Source organism: Oncorhynchus gorbuscha, linkage group LG18 (assembly GCF_021184085.1).
Source record: "Oncorhynchus gorbuscha isolate QuinsamMale2020 ecotype Even-year linkage group LG18, OgorEven_v1.0, whole genome shotgun sequence".
Taxonomy (NCBI): domain Eukaryota; kingdom Metazoa; phylum Chordata; class Actinopteri; order Salmoniformes; family Salmonidae; genus Oncorhynchus; species Oncorhynchus gorbuscha.
In genome coordinates this window covers 64,193,236-64,213,750 of record NC_060190.1, presented here as the reverse complement: position 1 = coordinate 64,213,750, position 20,515 = coordinate 64,193,236, and the positions used below count along the sequence as shown (strand labels likewise).

The 20,515-nt window shown below is 44.2% G+C and overlaps 1 pseudogene; it reads left to right on the top strand.

Annotated features, from left to right (window-relative positions):
• The first annotated feature begins 6,310 nt into the window (after positions 1-6,310).
• Positions 6,311-6,977, top strand: LOC124002354 (annotated as a pseudogene).
• Positions 6,978-20,515: the final 13,538 nt, after the last annotated feature.

Below are 20,515 nucleotides of genomic sequence, written 5' to 3'. Positions count from 1 at the left end.
AATTCTTACCTTTGCCTTGATTCGGCAGTCTGGTCCAGATCATCACGGCATTTGTAGTTCTTTATGATTAGCAGCTAATTAGCATTTAATTTGGGGGGAAAATGCAGGAAAATATATTGATAAAAATCACCTTGTCCTAGATAGATTTTCATGGTTATCAAAATGTCACACCAGGGTAACACTACATGTTTAAGTGTTTCTAAAATCCCATACAGGAAAAATGAATGTTGGAAAAACAATTGGAACCATTTCGCTGCTTGACCTCTAGGTTTTTATGGGTGTTATGACTCAGACTGTTGCACTCCATTATCGATCTTTGTAAAGGTCAACTCGTATGGAGGAATTAGCAATTTTGTTACAACTTTGTTGTAGTGATATGGTCATATTAACATTATATTGAGCATCTTCTGTGCGGTATATATCAGTATCAGTTAAACATTTGTTATTGATCAACTTGAGCTACAGAATCACTGATTCTCCATGATGATTTTTTATCCAAATTGGGAATTGTACATGTTATCATCACTCTGTGATTAGAAATCAAATGAAATGTTTAAATATCAGACCTTGTGTGGGAAAATGTTGCCCACATTATTTGAATAATGTGGATATTGAAAAGGGGAGAAAATGTTCTCTCATTTGTTTTTTTATAGACAATATATTGTTTTGTCTTTTATAAAGACAGTAAATGTCCTGTACTCTGTTAGAGTATCATATGTCTTGGAGATTGATCCAAGTTCTGGTTGTGATGTGTAATCACCTAAACTATTCACCTTATATGTAGGTGTTCAAGTCTATGATGCGACTCCTTGAGGCAATATCAATAAATCCCAAAATAATGAAATTAAATCATTTTTTATTGTCCTTGATCTTTCCTTCTCTCTACTGTCATCAACATATTTAATATAGTCTACAACACCGATCTACTCTATAAGGTCACACTTACTTTTGCAAAGATTTGTAATGACATTTTGGAAGATTAAAATATTCTATCTCAATCAAGTAATCTACAGTGGTCCCAGTTTTGAGCAGGAACAGAAATAGTGATGGCTTTATGTGTCTAACATGCTGACCACATGCTGACCACACGCGCATGATGATTTTGTCCACCCACACCAGACACGATCAGGACACACAGGTGAAATATCAAAACAAACTCTGAACCAACCTTATTCATGGGGACAGGTCAAAAAGCATGAAACATATGGAAAGTTAGCTAGCTAGTTTGCTGTTGCTAGCTAATCTGTCTGGGATATAAACACTGGGTTGTTATTTCAGCCGAAATGAACAAGGTTCTCTACTCCAACAATTAATCCAGATAAAAGGGTAAACTGAGTTTGTTTCTAGTAATCTCTCCTCTTCCAGGCTTCTTTTTTGGACTTTATATGGCAGTTGGCAACCAACTTTAAGGTGCATTAACACTACCAACTCAAATCAAAATATTTGTCACATGCGCCGAATTCAACAAGTGTAGACCTTACCGTGAAATGCTTACTTTACAACCCCTTAACCAACAGTGCAGTTCAAGAAGAGTTAAGAATATATTTATCAAATAAACTAAGTAAAAAATATAATATAATAACATAACAATAACAAGACTATATACAGTGGGTACTGGTACCAGTGTGCAGGGGCTACAGGTTAGAGGTAACTTGTACATGTAGGTAGGGGTGAAGTGACTATGCATAGATAATAAACAGTGAATAGCAGCAGAGTACAACATAAATGGAGAGGGTCAATGTAATAGTCTGGTGGCCATTTGATTAATTGTTCAGCAGTCTTATGGCTTAGGGGTAGAAGCTGTTACGGAGCCTTTTGGTCCTAGACTTTTCTCTCCGGTACCACTTGCCGTGCGGTAGCAGAGAAAACAGTCTATGACTTGGGTGACTGGAGTCTGACAATTTTATGGGCTTTCCTCTGACACTACCCTCTGTAGCGTCTTACGGTCAGATGCCAAGCAGTTCTCATACCAGGCGGCGATGCAACCGGTCAGGATGCTCTCGATGGTGCAGCTGTAGAACATTTTGAGGATCTGGGGACACATGCAACATCTTTTCAGTATCCTGAGGAGGAATAGGTTTTGTCGTGCAATCTTCAAGACTGTCTTGGTGTGTTAAGACCATGATAGATAATTGGTGATGTGGACACCAAGGAACTTGAAACTCTCGACCCTCTTCACTACTGCCCCGTCGATGTTAATGGGGGCCTGTTCGGCCCATTTTTTCCTGTAGTCCATGATCAGCTCCTTTGTCTTGCTCACATTGAGAGAGAGGTTGTTTTCCTTGCACCACATTGCCAGTTCTCTGACCTCCTCCCTATAGGTAGGCTGTCCCATAGTTGTCGGTGATCAGGCCTACCACTTTTGTGTCGTCAGGATACTTAATTGTGTTGGAGTCGTGTTTGGCTATGCAGTCGTGGGTGAACAGGGAGTACAGGGTCCTTAGCTTAGTGATGAACTTCTTGGGTACTATGGTGTTGAACGCCTAGCTGTAGTCAATGAACAGCATTCTCCTTTTGTCCAGGTGGGAAAGGGCAGCGTGGAGTGCAATTGCGATTGCGTCATCTGTGGATCTGTTGGGGCGGATGCGAATTGGAGTGGGTCTAGGGTATCCGGGATTGCTACGGGGCGGTAATCATTTAGGCAGGTTACCTTCGCTTCCTTGGGCACAGGGACTACAGTGGTCTGCATGAAACATGTTGGTATTACAGACTCAGTCAGGGAGAGGTGTACAATGTCAGTGAAGATACTTGCCAGTTGGTCTGCGGATGCTTTGAGTAAACATCCTGGTAATCCATCTGGCCCAGCGGCCTTGTCTTTTAAATGTATTTTTTATGTCACCTTTATTTGAGAATCTTGACTTGTTTAAATGTCTTGCTCACATCGGCTACCAATAGCATTATCACACAGTCATCGAGCTCTCGTGTTTCAGTGTTGCTTGCCTCGAAGCGAAGGCATTTTCCTCGTCTGGTAGGCTCGCGTCTGGGTTTCCCTTTGTAGTCCATAATAGTTTTCAAGCCCTGTCACATCAGATGAGCGTCAGAGTCGGTGTAGTAGGATTAAATCTTAATACTGTATTGTCACTTTGCTTGTTTGATGGTTCATCTGAGGGCATAGCAGGATTTCTTATAGACGTCCAGATAAGTGTCCCGCTCCTTGACAGTGGCAGCTCTAGCCTTTAGTTCGATGCGGATGTTGTCTGTAATCCATGTCTTCTGGTTGGGATATGTACGTACGGTCACTGTGGGGACAACATTGTCGATTAACTTATTGATGAAGCCGATGTCTGAGGTGGTATATTCCTCAATGCCATTGGATGAATCCTGGAACATATTCCAGTTTGTGCTAGCAAAACAGTCCTGTAGCGTAGCCTCCGCTTCATCTGACCAATTCCGTATTGAGCAAGTCACTGGTACTTCCTGGTTTAGGTTTTGCTTGTAAGCAGGAATATTGAGGATATAATTATGGTCAGATTTGACCAAATGGAAGGCGGGAGAGAGCTTTGTATTTAATTTTACCTTTATTTAAACAGGCAAGTCAGTTAAGAAGATATTCTTATTTTCAATGACGGCCTGGGAACAGTGGGTTAACTGCCTGTTCAGGGGCAGAACGACAGATTTGTATCTTGTCAGCTCGGGGGTTTGAACTCACAACCTTCCAGTTTCTAGTCCAACGCTCTAACCACTAGGCTACGTATGCATCTCTGTGTGTGGAGTAAAGGTGGTCTAGAGTTTCTAACCCTAGTTTTGGACTGGACTGGAGTGTGGACCTCAGTTCATCTTTAAATCACCCACGTGGGTATATGCTAGAGTTAGGGTTAGGGTTGAAACGGGTGTGGACATGAAGCTAGAGTTATGGTAGGGTTAGGGTTAGGGTTGAAACAGGGTGTGGACATGAAGCTAGAGTTATGGTAGGGTTAGGGTTAGGGTTGAAACAGGGTGTGGACATGAAGCTAGAGTTATGGTAGGGTTATGTTAGGTTTGAAACAGGTTGTGGACATGAAGCTAGAGTAAGGGTTGTGGTTAGTGTTTAGAAGGGATGTACAGTAAAACTAGGGTTAGGATTAAGGTTAGGGTTAAGGTGATTGCTAAAATCAACATGTCACTTGTCTCTCATTGATTCAATTTAGGTCAGAACCAAGACATGTCTATAGTGCTGATTGTTCTTTAACTCAAATAATTTCCTCCAATCCAAGTTTCAGGGAACCTTCTCTACGACCAGATGCTGTTTTGGTAATTGAAGCATTTTTAATGGTTGCCTAGAAACCGGACGAAACTGAATACCTAATATGATGCATTATAATAAGGCACACTTCTATTGTTCCCCCATTGAGAGCAGTGAATGGAGAGAGTGTGGGAAACCAAGGAAAACTCACTCACAGACTGCCTTTGGGACAATAGACTTCTGTACCCTGTATGATGAGGGGTGAGAAGGAATTTCACTAGTAAGGTTTCATCATTGAATTCTAGATATGAATTATATCACAGATATGTCCTCTGCATCAAAATGCTACAAAATCATGAATAGGTAGTAGCTATTTTTATGTTTCACATATTACACCCAGGGCTGTGGGATCAGGGGCTATGTGACAGTGGTAAAGCTTAGCTTCACCAGTTGAAATTAGACAACGAATTATAGGACTGCACAAGTGTTTTTTAAAATTATGACAAGGTTTAAGAGGAATTAGGTAACAGATCAGGAAATACATTATATTACACATGATCAGATTGTAGAGTCAAAGATGATACAGTTTATATCTAAAACGTATATCCTTGAAAGATCTAAAGTATTTAGTCCAATCTTGACTCACTCTGATCCGCCATATGCTATACAAGTCTATATCATCCGACATTCAAAAGGTTTGTATTTACTACCTTCTTAATTGATGTATGTCTGATTTAAAAAAACATTCCCCCCAGGGTTTTGACAGGAACTGCTTGTGTAGAGATTAATTAGCATTTAACAAGGAACATTTCTGTTGTTTAGTGGAAGCTAATTTGACTCAATAAAGAAAGAAATGGAATTGAAACTAAATTCAGCAAGACAGAACATTATAAATATTTGTTCTATATACAGGCATATATTTTTGTCAGCGGTAAAATCCATTGTGAGATAATAAAATGTGACTGAATAAGTGCTAAAGCATTGAAACACTATACATTCAACAATGGCTTTATACTGTAGTTGGGGACTAAGTTACACTGTACATTTAATGTAGAGGTTCTGTGTCACACATATAAGATGTGATGATGAGCGTGTGCTCTGTAAGTATCATTGATCCCAACATCAGGGAGTAGATAGAGTATAATGTTATTTTAATGTAGTCTGCAAAAAAACAATTCTGGAATAAAATGTAATAAATATCTGATTGTCAAACAGTATGGAAGGAGCCTGTAGTTGTTTTTTCCCTCCAGAATCCAGATGGTCTGTGACGTCAGGCTCGGTCTATAGCACAACACAGAGTCAAAAGCTGTCACTAATGCTCCACTGAGCAGTTTTTGTAGTGCATTGATCACAGCACACAGGACTGTGGGAAACTCAGATCAGTCCTCTACTCACACTGACCAGCAGCCTCAAGACAGAGGACACATCTGCTACCTCCAGACTTCACTACCTCTGGCAGTAGTCTGTCAAATCTGTGAATACACAGACACAAGAGCAGTATTGCAACATAAATATACCAGGGGGTGAATGTCAACTTACTTTTTACTACACATTATTACGTTTTAAAAGGCTCTGCTTTAAAAAAAATGAACGGAATCTAATTACTATAGTTAAAACCTCATGTTCAAATTCTCCATGAAACAAATTTTAGAAAGGCCTATTCCATTTCCAAGAATCTAATTGCAACTTAATTTCTCTATTTTGAAACTATATTCTCTTAGGTATGCAACCATTAAAAAAAAACATTTTCACGCAGGGGATCTGCGTCAGTCTCAAACGTGTAAGTCGTGATGATGAGTGTGTGCTCTCTCAGCATCATTGATCCTAACATCAGGCAGCAGATCTAAGGGTCACTGGCTTCCCAGATTCACACAACACTCTGAGTCTCTCTCCACCCCCCCCCACCTCTCCACCTGTTCCATGAGACGTGACCATTGTCCCCCAGCAATAAGAACACTGAGCATGTGGCAGCTCCACATTCCTCATTGTCCTTCCAAGCTCACCCATTGGCTACAGACTGTGAGAAACTCCAACAAGCCCAAGACCCACACATTCATATGCAGATTATTGACTATATATAGGAGAGATGAAGGTATTAAACATCAGATTCACTCTACACAGAGACCAGTACAGCACAGAGATCCAGCCATGGCACCTACAATCACTTCAGCTGTGATCTACTCTAATGAGCACCTGACTCTGACCAACAAGGTACATTTAGTTACAAATAGTGTTGCATTGTTTCAGTTTTTGCTTCTAGATATCATCCATTCATGTCAGATCTGTTGTATCCAGAATAATATTATTAATGACTCTCCTCTTCTTGCAGATAAGAAAGCCAGTGGTTGAGAAGTTACGCAGAGATCGTTTCAACAACAGCATTGAGCAGCTCAAGTCTCTCTTGGAGAGAGCCTCAACCAGCAGCCAGATTTCAAAAAGGAGAAAGCCGACATCCTGGAGATAATAGCAACAGAACCCGTCAGTGAGCTCCTCCTCAGCACCATTCAATCAGGGTTACTCCAGCTGTGTCCAAGAGATTGTGCACTTCCTGACCAAGGATGATGTGAAGACACAGACCCAGAGAAGACTGCTGAGCCACTTCCAGAGCCTGCATCCATCCTTTAATAAGAACAGAAGGGAGAGTGACCTGCCTCAGTTCAGCTCCCAGCCCAGGACAGCACCAGCAAAGAGAAGAGTCCAGTCCACACTGCTCTCTGGAAGCCCTGGTAGAGTCCTACAGACTGGAACTCCACTCTCAAACAAACTCAATGGACCATGTTGGTCTAACATTAATGTGATGGACAGTGATCAGAGATCTTCTTCATATTCTGCTTGTGCAGGATGTTAAAAGTTGTTTCGATTGAAACTTTTCATTGCAGTTGTACTGAACAAGTTAACATGTTTATCTAATATAAAACACTGAAATCTGCGAACACTGCATTTTTGTAATGTTAATAACCTTTGTTTTGTGAAGCATCATCATGTGTTGATTATGTTGATAATTTGCTTATTAATGATCAACTTCAACTGTCCTCCATGAGGACTTCTAACCCTAAATGTGTATTATATCTTCCATCTTTTTGTGATGATCTGTTACCGATCTGTTTAAAGGTCAACACTTATCAAGAATAAGCTATTTTGTTACAATTTAATTGTTGTAACGATATGGTCATATTAACATTATATTGAGCATCTTCTGTGAGGTATGTACCAGTATTAGTTAACCATTTGTTATTGATCAACTTGAGCTACAGAATCACTGATTCTCCATGATGATTATTTACCCAAACTGGGAATTGTACCTGTTATCATCACTCTGTGATAAGAAATAATTTATTTGTTTAAAGATCAGACTTTGTGTGAAAATGTTGCTCAAATTATTTTAATAATGTGTTTATTGTAACGGGTAGAAAATGTTCTCTCTCAATGTGAAACCTCAATTTATTTTGCACAATATGTTACTCTGTTCGAGTATCATATGTCTTGGAGATTGATCCAAGTTCTGGTTGTGATGTGTAATCACATAAACTATTCACCTTATATTTAGGTGTCTATGATGCGACTCCTTGAGTCAATGTCAATAAATCCCCAAATAATGAAATTAAATCATTTTTTATTGTTCTTGATCTTTCCTGTAATCAACATATTGACTGTAGACTACAACTGTCATGTTTTGTCTTATATTGTCTTGTCATTTTGCTTTTCCTTCTGTTCGTTTTCCCTCTGCTGGTCTTATTTGGTTCTTTCCCTCCTTCTATCCCTCTCTCTCCCCCCTCCCTCTCTCACTCTCTCGCTCTCTCTTCTCTCTATCGTTCCGTTCCTGCTCCCAGCTGTTCCTATTCCCCTAATCATCATTTAGTCTTCCCACACCTGTTCCCGATCCTTTCCCCTGATTAGAGTCCCTATTTATTCCTTTGTGATCCGTTCCTGTCCCGTCGGTTCCTTGTTTTGTATTCACCATGCTGTGATTGCGTTTCGCCCTGTCCTGTCGTGTTTTTTTGCCTTCATCAGATGCTGCGTGTGAGCAGGTGGCTCTATCAACTACGGCCTGCGCCTACCCGAAGCGACCTGCAGTCTGTGGCCGCTTCTCTAGTTATTCCCCTCTACAGACTAGAGGATTTTTGTTATTCCCTGTTTTGGATTTAAATAAACTCTGTTTCTGTTAAGTCGCTTTTGGGTCCTCTTTCACCTGCATGACAGAAGGAACCGACCAAGGAATGGACCCAGCGACTTCAGACGCTCGTTACACTGCCGTCGAGATCCAAGGAGCCATGCTCGGCAGACACGAGCAGGAATTGTCTGCTGCTCGCCATGCCGTGGAGAACCTGGCTGCTCAGGTTTCCGACCTCTCTGGACAGTTCCAGAGTCTACGTCTCGTGCCACCTGTTACTTCCTGGCCTGCCGAGCCTCCAGAACCTAGGGTTAATAACCCACCTTGCTACTCCGGGCAGCCCACTGAGTGCCGCTCCTTTCTCACGCAGTGTGAGATTGTGTTCTCTCTCCAACCCAACACATACTCTAGAGAGAGAGCTCGGGTTGCTTACGTCATTTCACTCCTTACTGGCCGGGCTCGAGAATGGGGCACAGCTATCTGGGAGGCAAGGGCTGATTGCTCTAACAAATTCCAGAACTTTAAAGAGGAGATGATTCGGGTTTTTGACTGTTCAGTTTTTGGTGGGGAGGCTTCTAGGGCCCTGGCTTCCTTATGCCAAGGTGAACGGTCCATAACGGATTATTCCATTGAGTTTCGCACTCTTGCTGCCTCTAGTGAGTGGAACGAGCCGGCGCTGCTCGCTCGTTTTCTGGAGGGACTCCACGCAGTGGTTAAGGATGAGATTCTCTCCCGGGAGGTTCCTTCAGATGTGGACTCTTTGATTGCTCTCGCCATCCGCATAGAACGACGGGTAGATCTTCGTCACCGGGCTCGTGGAAGAGAGCTCGCATCAACGGTGTTTCCCTGCTCCGCATCGCAACCATCTCCCCCTCTGGCTTTGAGACTGAGCCCATGCAGCTGGGAGGGATTCGCATCTCGAATAAGGAGAGGGAACGGAGGATCACCAACCGCCTGTGCCTCTATTGCGGAGTTGCTGGACATTTTGTTAATTCATGTCCAGTAAAAGCCAGAGCTCATCTGTAAGCGGAGGGCTACAGGTGAGCGCAACTACTCAAGTCTCTCCATCAAGGTCCTGTACTACTTTGTCGGTCCACCTACGCTGGACCGGTTCGGGTGCTACATGTAGTGCCTTGATAGACTCTGGGGCTGAGGGTTGTTTCATGGACGAAGCATGGGTTCGGAAACATGACATTCCTTTCAGAGAGTTAGATAAGCCTACGCCCATGTTCGCCTTAGATGGTAGTCATCTTCCCAGTATCAGATTTGAGACACTACCTTTAACCCTCACAGTATCTGGTAACCACAGTGAGACTATTTCTTTTTTGATTTTCCGTTCACCGTTTACACCTGTTGTTTTGGGTCATCCCTGGCTAGTATGTCATAATCCTTCTATTAATTGGTCTAGTAATTCTATCCTATCCTGGAACGTTTCTTGTCATGTGAAGTGTTTAATGTCTGCCATCCCTCCCGTTTCTTCTGTCCCTACTTCTCAGGAGGAACCTGGCGATTTGACAGGAGTGCCGGAGGAATATCATGATCTGCGCACGGTCTTCAGTCGGTCCCGAGCCAACTCCCTTCCTCCTCACCGGTCGTATGATTGTAGTATTGATCTCCTTCCGGGGACCACTCCTCCTCGAGGTAGACTATACTCTCTGTCGGCTCCCGAACGTAAGGCTCTCGAGGATTATTTGTCTGTGTCTCTTGACGCCGGTACCATAGTGCCTTCTTCTTCTCCGGCCGGGGCGGGGTTCTTTTTGTTAAGAAGAAGGACGGTACTCTGCGCCCCTGCGTGGATTATCGAGGGCTGAATGACATAACGGTTAAGAATCGTTATCCGCTTCCCCTTATGTCATCAGCCTTCGAGATTCTGCAGGGAGCCAGGTGCTTTACTAAGTTGGACCTTCGTAACGCTTACCATCTCGTGCGCATCAGGGAGGGGGACGAGTGGAAAACGGCGTTTAACACTCCGTTAGGGCATTTTGAGTACCGGGTTCTGCCGTTCGGTCTCGCCAATGCGCCAGCTGTTTTTCAGGCATTAGTTAATGATGTTCTGAGAGACATGCTGAACATTTTTGTTTTTGTCTATCTTGACGATATCCTGATTTTTTCTCCGTCACTCGAGATTCATGTTCAGCACGTTCGACGTGTTCTACAGCGCCTTTTAGAGAATTGTCTCTACGTAAAGGCTGAGAAGTGCTCTTTTCATGTCTCCTCCGTTACTTTTCTCGGTTCCGTTATTTCCGCTGAAGGCATTCAGATGGATTCCGCTAAGGTCCAAGCTGTCAGTGATTGGCCCGTTCCAAGGTCACGTGTCGAGTTGCAGCGCTTTTTAGGTTTCGCTAATTTCTATCGGCGTTTCATTCGTAATTTCGGTCAAGTTGCTGCCCCTCTCACAGCTCTTACTTCTGTCAAGACGTGTTTTAAGTGGTCCGGTTCCGCCCAGGGAGCTTTTGATCTTCTAAAAGAACGTTTTACGTCCGCTCCTATCCTCGTTACTCCTGACGTCACTAGACAATTCATTGTCGAGGTTGACGCTTCAGAGGTAGGCGTGGGAGCCATTCTATCCCAGCGCTTCCAGTCTGACGATAAGGTTCATCCTTGCGCTTATTTTTCTCATCGCCTGTCGCCATCTGAGCGCAACTATGATGTGGGTAACCGTGAACTGCTCGCCATCCGCTTAGCCCTAGGCGAATGGCGACAGTGGTTGGAGGGGGCGACCGTTCCTTTTGTCGTTTGGACAGACCATAAGAACCTTGAGTACATCCGTTCTGCCAAACGACTTAATGCCCGTCAAGCTCGTTGGGCGTTGTTTTTCGCTCGTTTCGAGTTTGTGATTTCTTACCGTCCGGGTAGCAAGAACACCAAGCCTGATGCCTTATCCCGTCTGTTTAGTTCTTCTGTGGCTTCTACTGATCCCGAGGGGATTCTTCCTTATGGGCGTGTTGTCGGGTTAACAGTCTGGGGAATTGAAAGACAGGTTAAGCAAGCACTCACGCACACTGCGTCGCCGCGCGCTTGTCCTAGTAACCTCCTTTTCGTTCCTGTTTCCACTCGTCTGGCTGTTCTTCAGTGGGCTCACTCTGCCAAGTTAGCGGGTCATCCCGGTGTTCGAGGCACTCTTGCGTCTATTCGCCAGCGCTTTTGGTGGCCGACTCAGGAGCGTGACACGCGCCGTTTCGTGGCTGCTTGTTCGGACTGCGCGCAGACTAAGTCGGGTAACTCTCCTCCTGCCGGTCGTCTCAGACCGCTCCCATTCCTTCTCGACCATGGTCTCACATTGCCTTAGACTTCATTACCGGTCTGCCTTTGTCTGCGGGGAAGACTGTGATTCTGACGGTTGTCGATAGGTTCTCTAAGGCGGCACATTTCATTCCCTCGCTAAACTTCCTTCCGCTAAGGAGACGGCACAAATCATTATTGAGAATGTATTCAGAATTCATGGCCTCCCGTTAGACGCCGTTTCAGACAGAGGCCCGCAATTCACGTCACAGTTTTGGAGGGAGTTCTGTCGTTTGATTGGTGCGTCCGTCAGTCTCTCTTCCGGGTTTCATCCCCAGTCTAACGGTCAAGCAGAGAGGGCCAATCAGACGATTGGTCGCATACTACGCAGCCTTTCTTTCAGAAACCCTGCGTCTTGGGCAGAACAGCTCCCTGGGCAGAATACGCTCACAATTCGCTTCCTTCGTCTGCTACCGGGTTATCTCCGTTTCAGAGTAGTCTGGGTTACCAGCCTCCTCTGTTCTCATCCCAGCTTGCCGAGTCCAGCGTTCCCTCCGCTCAAGCGTTTGTCCAACGTTGTGAGCGCACCTGGAGGAGGGTGAGGTCTGCACTTTGCCGTTACAGGGCACAGACGGTGAGAGCCGCCAATAAACGCAGGATTAAGAGTCCAAGGTATTGTTGCGGCCAGAGAGTGTGGCTTTCCACTCGCAACCTTCCTCTTACGACAGCTTCTCGTAAGTTGACTCCGCGGTTCATTGGTCCGTTCCGTGTCTCCCAGGTCGTCAATCCTGTCGCTGTGCGACTGCTTCTTCCGCGACATCTTCGTCGCGTCCATCCTGTCTTCCATGTCTCCTGTGTTAAGCCCTTTCTTCGCACCCCCCGTTCGTCTTCCCTCCCCCCCTCCCGTCCTTGTCGAGAGCGCACCTATTTACAAGGTACATAAGATCATGGACATGCGTTCTCGGGGACGGGGTCACCAATACCTAGTGGATTGGGAGGGTTACGGTCCTGAGGAGAGGAGTTGGGTTCCGTCTCGGGACGTGCTGGACCGTTCACTGATTGATGATTTCCTCCGTTGCCGCCAGGATTCCTCCTCGAGTGCGCCAGGAGGCGCTCGGTGAGTGGGGGGGGGTACTGTCATGTTTTGTCTTATATTGTCTTGTCATTTTGCTTTTCCTTCTGTTCGTTTTCCCTCTGCTGGTCTTATTTGGTTCTTTCCCTCCTTCTATCCCTCTCTCTCCCCCTCCCTCTCTCACTCTCTCGCTCTCTCTTCTCTCTATCGTTCCGTTCCTGCTCCCAGCTGTTCCTATTCCCCTAATCATCATTTAGTCTTCCCACACCTGTTCCCGATCCTTTCCCCTGATTAGAGTCCCTATTTATTCCTTTGTGATCCGTTCCTGTCCCGTCGGTTCCTTGTTTTGTATTCACCATGCTGTGATTGCGTTTCGCCCTGTCCTGTCGTGTTTTTTGCCTTCATCAGATGCTGCGTGTGAGCAGGTGGCTCTATCAACTACGGCCTGCGCCTACCCGAAGCGACCTGCAGTCTGTGGCCGCTTCTCTAGTTATTCCCCTCTACAGACTAGAGGATTTTTGTTATTCCCTGTTTTGGATTTAAATAAACTCTGTTTCTGTTAAGTCGCTTTTGGGTCCTCTTTCACCTGCATGACAACAACACAGATCTACTGTATAAGGTCTTACTTACTTTTGCAATGATTGGTAATGAAGTTTTGGAAGATTAAAATATTGCATCGCAATCAAGTAATCTACAGTGGTCCCAGTAATGAGCAGAAACAGAAATAGTGATGGCTGTATGTGTCTAACATGCTGATCACATGCTGCACCATCACGCGTGCGGTCAGCATGTCAGACACCTAAAGGAATCACATGTTGAAATATCAAAACAGACTCTGAACCAACCTTATTAGTTTTGGGACAGGCCGAAAAGCATGAACATTTATGGAAATTCAGCTAGCTAGCTTGCTGTTGCCAGCTATTTTGTCCTGTGATATAAACATTGAGTTGTTATCCTACCTGAAATGCACAAGGTCCTCTACTCCAACAATTAATCCACAGATAAAAGGGTAAACCGAGTTTGTTTCTAGTAATCTCTCTTCCTTCAGGCTTCTTCTTCTGACTTAGCATGGCTTTTGGACACCACTTTAAGGTGCATTACCACTACCAATTGTACTGGAGTGTGGACCTCAGTTCATATTTCAATCACCCACGTGGGTATATGCTCCTAAAAACCAATGAGGAGATGGAACATGGGTATATTGTCCTAAAAACCAATGAGGAGATGGAACATGGGTATATTGTCCTAAAAACCAATGAGGAGATGGAACATGGGCATATTGTCCTAAAAACCAATGAGGAGATGGAACATGGGTATATTGTCCTAAAAACCAATGAGGAGATGGAACATGGGTATATTGTTCTAAAAACCAATGAGGAGATGGAACATGGGTATATTGTCCTAAAAACCAATGAGGAGATGGGAGAGGTGGGACGTACAGTGCATCAAACATCACAAATATAACCAAGTTCTATTTTAGTTCCTGGCAACGCAGAATCTCGTTGAGGCACGAGACGTGAGCTGTGTGGTCAGCATGTAAGAAGAAAAGGCCCAGGGTGTGGACATGAAGCTAGAGTTATGGTTAGGGTTGAAAAAGGGTGTGGACATGAAGCTGGAGTTAGGGTTATGGTTGAAACGGGGTGTGGGCATGAAGCTAGAGTTATGGTTAGGGTTATTGTTAGGGTTGAAACAGGGTGTGGACATGAAGCTGGAGTTAGGGTTAGGGTTGAAACGGGGTGTGGACATGAAGCTGGAGTTATGGTTAGGGTTGAAACAGGGTGTGGACATGAAGCTGGAGTTAGGGTTAGGGTTGAAACAGGGTGTGGACATGAAGCTGGAGTTATGGTTAGGGTTATTGTTAGGGTTGAAACTGGGTGTGGACATGAAGCTAGAGTTATGGTTAGGGTTATGGTTAGGGTTGAAACAGGGTGTGGACATGAAGCTGGAGTTATGGTTAGGGTTGAAACAGGGTGTGGACATGAAGCTGGAGTTATGGTTAGGGTTATGGTTAGGGTTGAAACAGGGTGTGGACATGAAGCTGGAGTTAGGGTTAGGGTTATTGTTAGGGTTGAAACAGGGTGTGGACATGAAGCTAGAGTTATGGTTAGGGTTATTGTTAGGGTTGAAACAGGGTGTAGACATGAAGCTGGAGTTATGGTTAGGGTTGAAACAGGGTGTGGACATGAAGCTGGAGTTAGGGTTAGGGTTGAAACAGGGTGTGGACATGAAGCTGGAGTTATGGTTAGGGTTATTGTTAGGGTTGAAACAGGGTGTGGACATGAAGCTGGAGTTATGGTTAGGGTTGAAACAGGGTGTGGACATGAAGCTGGAGTTAGGGTTAGGGTTGAAACGGGGTGTGGACATGAAGCTGGAGTTATGGTTAGGGTTATGGTTAGGGTTGAAACAGGGTGTGGACATGAAGCTGGAGTTATGGTTAGGGTTATGGTTAGGGTTGAAACAGAGTGTGGACATGAAGCTGGAGTTAGGGTTGATGTTAGTGTTAGGGTTCAGAAGGGGTGTGGACATACAGTAAAACTAGGGGTAGGATTAAGGTTAGGGTTAAGGTGATGGCTAAAATCAACATGTCACTTGTCTCTCATTGATTCAATTTAGGTCAGAACCAAGACATGTGCTACTCTATAGTGCTGACTGTTCTTTAACTAAAATAATTTCCTCCAAGCCAGGTTTTTCAGGGAACCTTCTCTACGACCAGATGCTGTTTTGGTAATTGAAGCATTTTTAATGGTTGCCTAGAAACTGGACTGAACTGAATACCTAATATCATGCATTATAATAAGGCACACTTCTATTGTTCCACCATTGAGAGTGAATGGAGAGAGTGTGGGAAACCAAGGAAAACTCACTCACAGTCCCGCTTTGGGACAATAGACTCAGACTCCTGTACCCTGTATGATGAGGGGTGAGAAGGAATTTCACTAGTACGCTTTCATCATAGAATTCTAGATATGAATTATACCACCTCTGCATCAAAATGCTACAAAATCATGTATAGGTAGCAGCTATTTTTATGTTTCACATATTGCACCCAGGGCTGTGGGATCAGGGGCTATGTGACAGTGGTAAAGCTTAGCTTAACATGTTTCAAGCAGACCACCATAGTCCCTGTGCCCAAGAACACTAAGGTAATCTGCCTAAATGACTGCCGACCCGTATCACTCACGTCTGTAGCCATGAAAGGCTTTGAAAGGCTGGTCATGGCTCACATCAACACCATTATCCCAGAATCCCTAGAGTCACTCCAATTTCTGCCATTTATCACTCGGCCCCCTTCTTTGCCACAACAGCCACTTTACTAACCCTACCTACATTTACATAATTACCTCAACTACCTCGACACCGGTGCCCCCGCACGTTGACACAACAGCCACTTTACTAACCCTACCTACATTTACATAATTACCTCAACTACCTCGGCACCGGTGCCCCGCACGTTGACACAACAGCCACTTTACTAACCCTACCTACATTTACATAATTACCTCAACTACCTCGACACCGGTGCCCCCCGCACGTTGACACAACAGCCACTTTACTAACCCTACCTACATTTACATAATTACCTCAACTACCTCGACACCGGTGCCCCCGCACGTTGACACAACAGCCACTTTACTAACCCTACCTACATTTACATAATTACCTCAACTACCTCGACACCGGTGCCCCCGCACGTTGACACAACAGCCACTTTACTAACCCTACCTACATTTACATAATTACCTCAACTACCTCGACACCGGTGCCCCCCCGTTGACACACGTTGACACAACAGCCACTTTACTAAACCCTACAACTACATTTACATAATTACCTACAACATAATTACCTCAACTACCTCGGCACCGGTGCCCCCGCACGTTGACACAACAGCCACTTTACTAACCCTACCTACATTTACATAATTACCTCAACTACCTCGGCACCGGTGCCCCCGCACGTTGACACAACAGCCACTTTACTAACCCTACCTACATTTACATAATTACCTCAACTACCTCGGCACCGGTGCCCCCGCACGTTGACACATTGACACAATATTTACCTACATGTGATCAGTACAACAACAAAAAAGTATGAAAGTATATGCCTGGATCAGAGTGTCTGCTAAAATGTGAATGTTGTATCGAAGATTATAAATCTTATAACTAAAATGTACACGTTTGAAATATATTCAGCTTTCAGTCCATTCTTGACCATCTCTGAATGGCCATATGCTGTACAAGTCTATATCTTCCGATAGTCCAAATATGTGTATTTACTACATTCTTAATACATGCACGTCAGATTTTTTTTTTAATGGGAACTGCTTGTATAGAGATGAATTAACATTTAACAAGGCACACTTCTGTTGTTAGGTGGAAGCTCTGTCAATGGGCAGAGTGTGGGAAAGCTCTGGAAAGCAGAGTCTCAGTCTAGTGTCATCATCAACATCAGTCCGACCAGCACCCGTCTGTCTGGGGAACACCCAGAGTCACTGGGGAATAGCCACACTTATAGAAGGGAATTAAACAATAGCTGAATACATCAGTTTCTCCAGGGCACAAACATAACGTAGAAATGAACACTGATCAAGTACAGTATATGTCTTGCAGCACACTTTTAGGATAAAATCAAGTGTTTCCCTCCAGAATCCAGATGGTCTGTGATGTCATACTCTGTCTATAATACAACACAGAGCCAATAGCCGTCACTGAGGGTTCACTGAGCAGCTTTTGTAGTGCATTGATCACGGCACACATGACTCAGCTATCAGCTATCTACTCACACTGACCAGTAGCTTCAAGACAGAGGAAACATCTGCTACCTCTAGACTCCAGAGTGCTTGACCATATAATTACTAATTCTGACTTTCGAGACCTCATGATATTAATACAATATCGAACCTGTGAACTTAACCACAAGCAATATTTCTCTGCAAATAAACATACTTGCTCTCTCAGCATCATTGATTCCAACATCAGGCAGCAGATCTGGCGGTCACCAGATTCACACAACACTCTGAGTCTCTCTCCACCCCCCCCCCCCCCCCCCTTCCTCACCATTCCACCTGTTCCATGAGACGTGACCATTGTCCCCCAGCAATAAGAACACTGAGCATGTGGCAGCTCCACATTCCTCATTGTCCCCCCCAAGCTCACATATTGGCTACAGACTGTGAGAAACTCCAACAAGCTCAAGACCCACACATTCATATGAAGATTATGGACTATATATAGGAGAGATGAAGCCAGTAGGAATCAGATTCACTCTACACAGAGGCCAGCACAGAGATCCAACCATGGAACCTACAATCACTTCAGCTGTGATCTACTCGAATGAGCACCTGACTGACGAACAAGGTAAATTGAAGAATCAATTAAAAGAGATTGTGCACTTCCTGACCAAGGATGAGGTGAAGACACAAACCCAGAAAAGACTGCTGAGCCACGTCTAGAGCCTGCATCCATCCTCTGATAAGAACAGGACCTGCCTTAGTTCAGCTCCACAGCCCAGCATCAGCAAAGAGAAGAGTCAAGTCAACATCACCCTCTGGAGTCTCTGGTTGAGTCCTACAGACTGGAACTCCACTCTCAAACAAAGTCAATGGACCATGTTGGTCTAACATTAATGTGATGGACAGTGATCAGAGATCTTCCTCATCATCTGAGCATATAGCATTTTTAAATGTCTTGCAGTGATTGAGACTTTTTATTTCAGTTGTTTTGAAGTAAAAGCATTTTTCTGAGAAAAATGTGGAAGGTATGAAAACAATATTGTTGTCGTGTTCATTGAAATCGTAACCTTGACTATGTTGATCATGTTTTTATTCATGATTAAGCTTAGCTTTAATAGCTTTAATGGTCCTAGATGAGGAATTTTAACCCAAAAATGGGATCAATCTGTTTGTGATTGTCCATGACAGATCTGTTTTTAGGTCAAAATGTATAAGCAACATTTTTTTTTTACCACTACATTGTATTCAGTATCTTCTGTGAAGCATTGATAATGTTAAACCCGAGTTATAGCATCAATGTTTCTCTATGAGGATGATTTACCCAAACTGGGTATTATGTTATCATCACTCTGTGACTATCACTATTTTATCTGTTTTATTACCTGAAAAATGTATTTACTGCAGATGTTTTCTCATTGTAAAACCCTTGTTCATTTCAAACAATTCTGTGTGTCTTTACTCTGATGGAGTATCATGTCTTGGAGATTTATCCAAGTTCTTGTTGTGACATTGAATCACTTTATTTGCACCTTAAGTTAAGGTGTTATCTATAATGTGACTCATTGACTCGATTTTAATACAATAAATGTAATTACTTTGCTCTTGTTTCCTTTTCCCTCTCGTTACTATGACAACATTTTAGCTCAACATCATGCCAAATGCTTACAATTATCAATTTTGGTCTAAGATGAATGTATTGAGCAGTTATTATCAAGTAATTATCTTCTTAATTTATTGTTTATTTTTTATTTAATGTTTATTTAACTAGGAAAGTCTTATTTACAATGACGGCCTACCAAAAGGCAAAAGGCCTCCAGCAGGGATGGGGGCTGGGATTAAAATAAATAAAAAAAATATAGGACAAAACACACATCACGACACCACAACACTACTTAAAGAGAGACCTAAGACATATCAAGGCAGCAACCCATGACAACACAGCATGATAATAACACAACATGGCAACAACACAGTAGCAACACTACATGGCAGCAACAAATCAAAATCAAATCAAATTTATTTATATAGCTCTTCGTACATCAGCTGATATCTCAAAGTGCTGTACAGAAACCCAGCCTAAAACCCCAAACAGCAAGCAATGCAGGTGTAGAAGCACGGTGGCTAGGAAAAACTCCCTAGAAAGGCCAAAACCTAGGAAGAAACCTAGAGAGGAACCAGGCTATGTGGGGTGGCCAGTCATCTTCTGGCTGTGCCGGGTGGAGATTATAACAGAACATGGCCAAGATGTTCAAATGTTCATAAATGACCAGCATGGTCGAATAATAACAAGGCAGAACCGTTGAAACTGGAGCAGCAGCACAGTCAGGTGGACCAGGGGACAGCAAGGAGTCATCATGTCAGGTAGTCCTGGGGCACGGTCCTAGGGCTCAGGTCCACCAAGAGAGAGAAAGAAAGAGAGAATTAGAAAGAGCATATGTGGGGTGGCCAGTCCTCTTCTGACTGTGCCGGGTGGAGATTATAACAGAACATGGCCAAGATGTTCAAATGTTCATAAATGACCAGCATGGTCTAATAATAGTAAGGCAGAACAGTTGAAACTGGAGCAGCAGCATGGCCAGGTGGACTGGGGACAGCAAGGAGTCATCATGTCAGGTAGTCCTGGGGCATGGTCCTAGGGCTCAGGTCCTCCGAGAGAGAGAAAGAAAGAAGGAGAGAATTAGAGAACGCACACTTAGATTCACACAGGACACCGAATAGGACAGGAGAAGTACTCCAGATATAACAAACTGACCCTAGCCCCCCGACACAATCTACTGCAGCATAAATACTGGAGGCTGAGACAGGAGGGGACAGGAGACACTGTGGCCCCATCCGAGGACACCCCCGGACAGGGCCAAACAGGAAGGATATAACCCCACCCACTTTGCCAAAGCACAGCCCCCACACCACTAGAGGGATATCTTCAACCACCAACTTACCATCCTGAGACAAGGCTGAGTATAGCCCACAAAGATCTCCGCCACGGCACAACCCAAGGGGGGGGGGGAGCGGCCAACCCAGACAGGATGACTACAACAGAGAATCAACCCACTCAGGTGACGCACCCCCTGCAGGGACGGCATGAGAGAGCCCCAGTAAGCCAGTGACTCAGCCCCTGTAATAGGGTTAGAGGCAGAGAATCCCAGTGGAAAGAGGGGAACCGGCCAGGCAGAGACAGCAAGGGCGGTTCGTTGCTCCAGAGCCTTTCCGTTC